General features: G+C 40.9%; 1 pseudogene; it reads right to left on the bottom strand.

The window, feature by feature from the left end:
• Nucleotides 1–7448: 7448 nt before the first annotated feature.
• LOC132670681 (U2 spliceosomal RNA) lies at nt 7449–7577 on the bottom strand (annotated as a pseudogene).
• Nucleotides 7578–7844: the final 267 nt, after the last annotated feature.

Genomic DNA, 7844 nt, shown 5'->3' with positions numbered 1-7844 from the left:
TTTTCTTCTGTCCCGAATACTTATCCTTTTTACAGAGGTTGTTTGAAAATGCTAATCCAGGTTTGTTTATAGATGGCCTCAGCCTGTAGCAAGGCAGCCCCAAGTAACCCTGTTTTCTGTTCCAGCCTCATCTATGGGTCAGAACTCTTGTAGAAAAAGAGTTTGCCACAGTATAAAACCAAGAGCAGTTGACGCTGGTGCTAACAGCAAATGGCCTTGGTGTTTTCTTATTTTCCATGAAAAAAAAAGGGCAAAGCTTATTCCCAAACTGCTTCAGGAGACCAGCCTTTGGAAAACAGTGGTCAGGAAAAATCAGATCAGGCTCTATTCAGTAGTAAAAAGAATCTTGGTTCCCTCACCAGGTGCCTCACACAAGGACCAGAGAAGAGAGCCTGCGTGAAAGCCACCGACCAGCTGCCAAGCATTTAATACAGATGCGTGGGCTCATTGTATGCTTCCAAGCGGGGGCAGCTTGGCTGCCCATGGCAGCCGCCCCTTCCTTCAGTTCATGTGCCTGGTGCTCCTTGGCCTGGAGGAAAGGCCCCAAGTGACAGAGGCAGACACTGGCTCATCTAATCCCAGTGCTCAGAAAATTGAGAAATTAAGTGCCTCCACAGCCAGGCAAGAGGATAGACGCAGGCAGTGCTCAGAGAAGCTGCCTTCTCCTCCCGGTCATCTAACCCTGTGTTACGCTGTGTTCCATAGGATGCTGAGCTTCTTATGCAAACCAAATGGTAATCACAAATCAAAAACCAGTAACAGATATGCAAAAAATAAAGAGGAAGAAATCCAAGTATATCACTAAAGAAAGCCAATTAACCATGAGAGAGGAGAGCGAGTGAAGAAAGGAACAGAGAAGAACTGCGAACACAACCATGAAATGAGCAGCAAAATGGCGCTAGGTATACACCTATCAATACAAGGCTGAGCATCCACCAACATCTAGCCCAAATGGCACCAGCGTTAGGAAAACTAATTAAAAGCTGAAGACAAAAGAGCTAAAGGGAAGGAAAAAATACTATTTTGTGAAGCTGAAGACAGTTTTTCAGCCTAACAGGTAGAGGGTTTCTATGCATGCAGAAATCATGAGTGAGGTCAGACAGGCACTACTCTTTTATTTAAGGGGTTTTTGTTAGGGAGACAAGGGCAAAGGACGGGCTTGTCAAGACAAAGAACCTAAACTATTATGCACAGTAAGGCAATCGTGAGATTGAGAGCTTGCTTTCATGTGAAATGAGGTTTTCATTTCCTCTGTCCCAGCCTCAGGAGCAGAGCGGGGCAGGGATGGAGGGGTTCAATAAGGCTAATAAGAGGAGGAAGCCGGGCCTGAGGAAACAGCTGCTATGAAAGGTCTCCCCGTGATAGGGAACCCAACACTGAGAGAGAGCTCAGCAACGCAGATGTTCCACAGCCAGTAGCAGTCTATCTCCAGAATGTGCCACAATCCCTTTCCGTGTTCCCACTCACTAGTTCTAGAGAGCTGGAGGAGCCATTAGGTTTAGGTCCGCCTGATGAAAACACTGCTGCAGTGCACTGTGCTCACGGGTCCCAAGACCCCAGAGGCCGACAGGGATTGAGACAGTGAGCCAGGTTTGGAGAGAGTGCTCAGGGGGACCACCGAGGAATTCTCTGATATGCCCAGGGGGACACTAAAGGTGTGGCAGTCAAGATGGGGGATGGGCTGGAGCCATCTTCCTTTAATGGTAAAACCAAAGCTAACCTGGAAGTCTAAGACTGGAGGGTATCATGTCCCTTGACCCTGTGTGCTCCTCCTGGGGATGGAAGACACAGAAAACACTTCGTTCCATGAGCACAGTGGTGGCCTCAGCCCCAAGCACAGCAGGGCGGACTAACCACATCTGGTTTCAGACATGCTGATTTAGCTACCTCTGCCATCATGTAATTCCTAGGCAGACTTCCTCAACTCCCTGACTCCTCTCCTCTAGGCTCTTTCTCAGGTCCCCGTAGCTGTACAGCAATTAGCAGGCCTGGTGGGTGCAGGGCCTGCCAAGCCCAGCGGCTACACCATCAGTCAGCAACTTACCACTGGCCAAGACGTGTGGGAGGCTGCGATGATTTATTAGATTTATTATTTCCACCAATATGAGTAAACAGGCCAAACAATTTTTTTTTAAGGCCAGGAGTGAAACTACTACTCCTGAGGTACCATTAAGCTGAAATAAAATGATTGGTGGAGAGTTTCTTGTAATATCACGCCAAATGTGTAATGGTATGAGGTTAAATTGCTGTCTGCTCTCTGCTCTTTTTGTCTTACAGTCTGATACTCTGTGTGATATCATCTCCTGATACATATTTTCCATCACTAAAAGCAGAGAATATGTGACTTCAGTGTCCTGAGACTTGATGAACGTCAAGTGGTGTTTTTTAAGTTGCTATATTGGGGGCATATTTCTTTCTGTTCTTCATCTTATTGAGTTGAATTTACATACAGATGGTGAGTTCTGACAAATGTATATACCTGTGTAACCATTTCCTTAATCAAGGTATAGAAAACCTCCATCATCCCAGGGAGCTGTCTTTTGTCCCTCTCTAATTACTCCCAACCACCTCTATCCCCTGCATGGGAAACACTGTTCTTATTCCAAAGGTTTGTATTGTCTGTTCTTGAACTTCATATCAATAGAAACATACTGAACATGGCTTTTGGCGTCTAATTCCCTTACTCAAAAAGTTTTGAATATTCATCCATGTCGTTATATGGCGTGTACACATATATGTACATGTATACATAATTTGTTCATTTTTACCTCTGAGTTGTATTCTATTATATAAATGTACTACAATTTGTATATTCCTTCCCCTGTGGATGGAGTGTTGGGTAGTTTCCAGGTTGGGGTTATTGTGAATAGAGCTACTCTAGACATTCTTACGCAAATCATGTGGGTACATTTTCACTTCTCTTGGGTAGAATAGCAAGATCAAAGGCCAGGTATATGTGTAACATTATAAGGAACTGACATGTAGTTTTCCAAAGTGGTATAACATGTTTCATTTCCACCAGCAGTAGTTTGAGGGCTCCAGTTGTGCCACACCCTGGACACATTATTTTGACTTGGACCATTCTAGTCAATGTGGAATGGCATTTCATTGCGGTTTAATTTTCATTTCCCTAATGATAACAAGGTTGAGGGTTTTTTTTCATGTGATTACTGGCCATTTACATATTTCTTTGGAGAAGTGTCTATTCAAATTTTCCCCATTTCACTATTAAATTGTCTTTTTATTATCTTATTTATAGAAGTTTTTTATATATTCTAGAAACAAGCTCTTTGCCATATTATGAATATGTTCTCTAGTCCTGTGGCTTACCTTTTCATTTTCTTAGCAGTATTTTAAAATGAGTTTTAAGTTTTTATAAAGTCCAGTTTATCAACTCATTTGTGTTGAGCAATTTTGTTTCCTTTAGAAAATTTTTGTTTCCCTGTTGGGGTGGGTTTTTTTTTTTTTCTGAAACTGTTTAAAGTACATTTTCTAAGTATTCTCAATAATAAAAATTTCTGATTATCTGTGTTCACAAAATATGTCTTTATTTTCATTCTTTTCTTTTTAATTTTTTTGATTTTGTTTTTAATGTATATTTGAGAAAGAGAGAGAGAGAGAAAAAAAAAGCATGAGCAGGGGAGGGGTGGAGAGTGAAGGAGACACAGAATCTGAAGCAGGCTCCAGGCTCTGAGCCGTCAGCACAGAGCCTGACGTGGGGCTTGAACTCATGAATGGTGAGATCATGACCTGAGCCGAAGTAGGATGCTCAACCGACTGAGCCACCCAGGCGTCCCAATTCTCATTATTTTCACTTTAATTACCCAAATGCCATTGTGTCTAGTAACCTGGCTTTTGGGGTTGGGGAGAAGCCCTGATTTGTGTAGCATTTGCCAATTTCCATGGTGGAAACACTCCCACTATGATTTTATTTCACACTACCAATGGTTTAACAAGTGGCTTACAAAATTCCTGAATATTTAGCAGTCAGTTCTCACTGGCTATTATGATTCCCTCCAGCACATCACTGCAAATGCCACAGGAAAACAAGTGATGAGAGATAAACCCTGAGGCGGAGGGCTGTTCCCTGGGACAGTGGAAAGATGCCATGTTTTGAGGGACACCTGGCCACAAAAATAGGAGAGTCAGTGGCCATGACTAACAACCTGACATGACTTTCAACTGTGGCTGATATAAATAAAAGTGCAGATATGAGTGTGTATGAGTTAAGAAATAAACGTTTCAAATGAGGAACCCCCTGTCCGGGAAAATTGGTGTAAAAGCAGAGGCTCTGCTGATACTCTCATTTTGGGGGACCTCAAGAGACACCTTAGTCCTGAAAATGAGTGGATGAGAATGGACATTTAGGCTGTAGACAAAGGGAGCAGAATAGACACCAACAGGGAGTAACTGAAGGAGTGACCCCTGGATACATCTTGTATAGCCTGTTCACTTGGAGTAGGAATTAAACAGTAAATAGCACAAGCCCAGTGAGATGGTAAATGAACACATTTCATCCACAGCTGCTGTGGCCAGGTGGTATGCTTGATGTTGTGACACAGGGCATAGCCAAGGAATCAGGACCTCTGAGTCATAAGAAAGAGTCCCACAGGTGACTTTCTTTTTCCCCAAGAACGCAAGAAAATTTACAGTAGCCTCCTACCACGGCAGTAAGCAGAAGGAAGCTTTTTGTTGCAATTGTTCTACACAGAATTTTCATATGAGGGTAGAAAAACCTGGATATTTGCAGCTGTGCATGGTTTTCTGTAGGAGCTATAATGGAAATAGAGTAAGGGAAACACATTTTAAAATCTTTATTCTCAAAATTAAGCTTTGGCCAATTTTACATATTAGATATTAAATATATGTATTATATGTATGTTTTATTTATTTTACTAAGTATATCATATACGCAGACACACATTTAACTTAGTTCAAATTATAATAATAAAATGACTGCACTTATGCTCACCATCAAGCTTATATACTAAAACATCACTGCCAAACATCAATGCCAATACTTGATAGCCATCCCTTGATCCATTTTCCTCACTCCTTCCATCATAAAGGGAACTCTTCTCCATTTCAAGTCTCAGTGGTTTTCCTAACTTTACTGCCTACACAGCCGTCCTTCAGAGAGAATTTAATGCAGGGAATTGGTAACCCAAGTGATGGAGCAGCTGAGTACCAATCAGGAGATAATGAGATAACCCAGAGACTAGCAACAGCAGGGAGCCAGTATCATACCCAGGCAAGAGAGACAAAGGGAGGAGGGGGGGTGGTACTGGAGCCTAGGGGTGGGGTCATGTCCAGGGGATCCTATCCGGTGAGAGCTGAAGACAAGGAGGAGGCATAGCTACTGCCAGAGAAATTATCCAAAGCAGAGTGGAATGAGGGGAAGTAGCCTGGTATCTTCTTTCCACATGTCCTACAACCTTCTGTTAGTGTCTTCCACTAGGTGAATTCAGCCCACAGCCAAATGACCCTCAGGCCTGCCATGAGGAGCAGAGCAGAGGGGGATGGACATAAACCTGAGCACAGACCTGGTGTAGTGTGGCAGCAAGGAATGCCTTCCATCTTCAGCAGAGTTAAATAACCATGTGTATCCTGTGTGCAAAGTCTAAATGCTCGACAATAGATAAACGTTTAATTAATTATGAAATATTATGTGGGCTTTGAAAAACACTATTTAAAAGAAATCCATAATTATATGAGAAAAAAATTTAAGTAAAAATATAGAAAAATATTGCACATAAGTTCAAATTATAATTTGAAATAAATGCACACTAATGTAATAATATGAAATATTGTGCATTATTTCAACTACTTAAACTATACACAGAAAAAAACTGGAAAGATTAATATCAAAAGGTAAGCAATGTTCTGCTTTGAAATAATAGGTATTTGTATTTTCTTATTCATGTATTTTTGTATTGGGCAAATGATCAACACCTATTGCTTTCATAATCAGATCTAAAGATTTTCCTCCTCAGCACCTGGGATATGGAAGCTCCCAGGGAAATTATCTGCCATTTGGGGACATTACTATTAGAGTGGTTATGATGCTTTCATGCTTCTTATCATATTTACATTTTGTAAAGCACTTTTAGTATTTTTTTTTTGTAATAACCACATGACCTAGGTTTTCCTTCCATGCAGATAAAGAAATAGAACAATGCAAGGTAAGACTGGTGGTAAAAGGGAAACCAAAGTCAGAGCATGGGCCTTGATGTCCCTTGTCAAAAGGACACTATGGGAGTCATTAGTGTTCTTCTCCAAATATTTCATACTTCTTTCAAGACATGTGGTAGAGATTCTCCATCTCCTGGAAAGTATGATCATGTGATTTTCTTTGGCCAGTGACATGTGAGCAGAAAGGATATGTTTCACATCCCGGTAGAAACATTAAAAGCCAGTATACAATTAACCATAGTCTCTAACCATAATCTCTTCCTACAACTATGGAAATCACGAGAACACATTTTTTAATGTTTATTTATTTTTGGGAGAGAGAAAGAGACAGCACACAAGTGGAGGAGGGGCAGAGAGAGAGGGATACAAAGGAGGATACGAAGTGAGCTCTGTGCTGACAGCAGAGAGCCTGACGTCGGGCTCGAACTCCCCAACCCTGAGATCATGTTCTGAACTGAAGCCGGATGCTCAGCTGACTGAGCTACCCAGGTGCCCAACGGGAGTACATTTGGAAATAAAGCCTCTAACAGTCTAGGTCTCCGAGATCTCCATATTTCCACCTGCTTTGGGCATGCTGCATGAACAAGAACTAAGCTTTTGTTGTGTTAAGCTACTGAGATTTTGGGGATACATGTTTGTACAGCCTAACAACCCATTCTGACCAAGAGAAAATTATTCTCTTCACAGCACTAAACGGGGTGTCTTATTTTCCCATCTATTTTCAAAGACAATTGACTAGTAACTATTTGTAAAAAGAGCAACACACATCGACAAAATAAAAATATTGGAGCAAAATAGTCAAAGATACATTTTTAAATTATTTAAGATTGTTTCACAAATAGTAAAGAAGTAATTGTCTAAGTTCAAAGAGACATGGAAATAACACACGTGGTTTGGATAAAAGCTCTTAGCACTGTGCTTTTGCTTTTTCTCTTCCCTTCTTAAAAAATATTTCTTGGTTTATTTATTTCCTTTATCAAAAAGACACTAAGGCATTCACAAGTATGTAGGTTATCTGAAGGTGGCAGGCCCAAGAAGGAGCTGGGCTCACAACAAGCAGCATAGCAGCCCGGTGAGGTCAGGAGATTGGTTATATACAGAGTGATGGAAATCCTGGAGCCAAATTTCTCACTGTCGCGAAAGGAAGTACAAGTATAGAAAGGAGGAAAGTTAGAATAAACCCTGTGGTGTTGTACTAGAATCAGAAGAATCAGTGAGTACCCATGGTTTTCAATAGAGTTAGAAAGAGAATAAATATAGAATATGTACATATGCATGTATGTACACACATATGCATATATATACACACATGTATATATGCATACATACATATATATACACATATAAACATACACTCGATCTTAGCCAAAAGGCCAAGAAGCGATGTATACACATATAAACATAAATGACTGATTCCCCAGGGTTGGGTCAGGCAAAGAACAAAGTGAGTCTGGAATATCTTTTTAATGACAGAAAGTAAGGAAATTATGGAGGGATGATGAAGACATGCCAAAAGTTCACATATATAAGGACTTCCAATGGCCAAACTTGGACATTTTGAGCATGAACAAATAGATAATAATATGGGAGTGCATTACAACATGTTGAATAAAATAGGAAGCCATGAGCCCACACTGATATAAATAAATGAA

This window comes from Panthera onca, chromosome B3, assembly GCF_046562875.1.
Source record: "Panthera onca isolate mPanOnc1 chromosome B3, mPanOnc1 haplotype 2, whole genome shotgun sequence".
Lineage (NCBI taxonomy): Eukaryota > Metazoa > Chordata > Mammalia > Carnivora > Felidae > Panthera > Panthera onca.
Note: the sequence above shows the minus strand (reverse complement) of the source record. Positions and strands in the feature narration are given on the sequence as shown.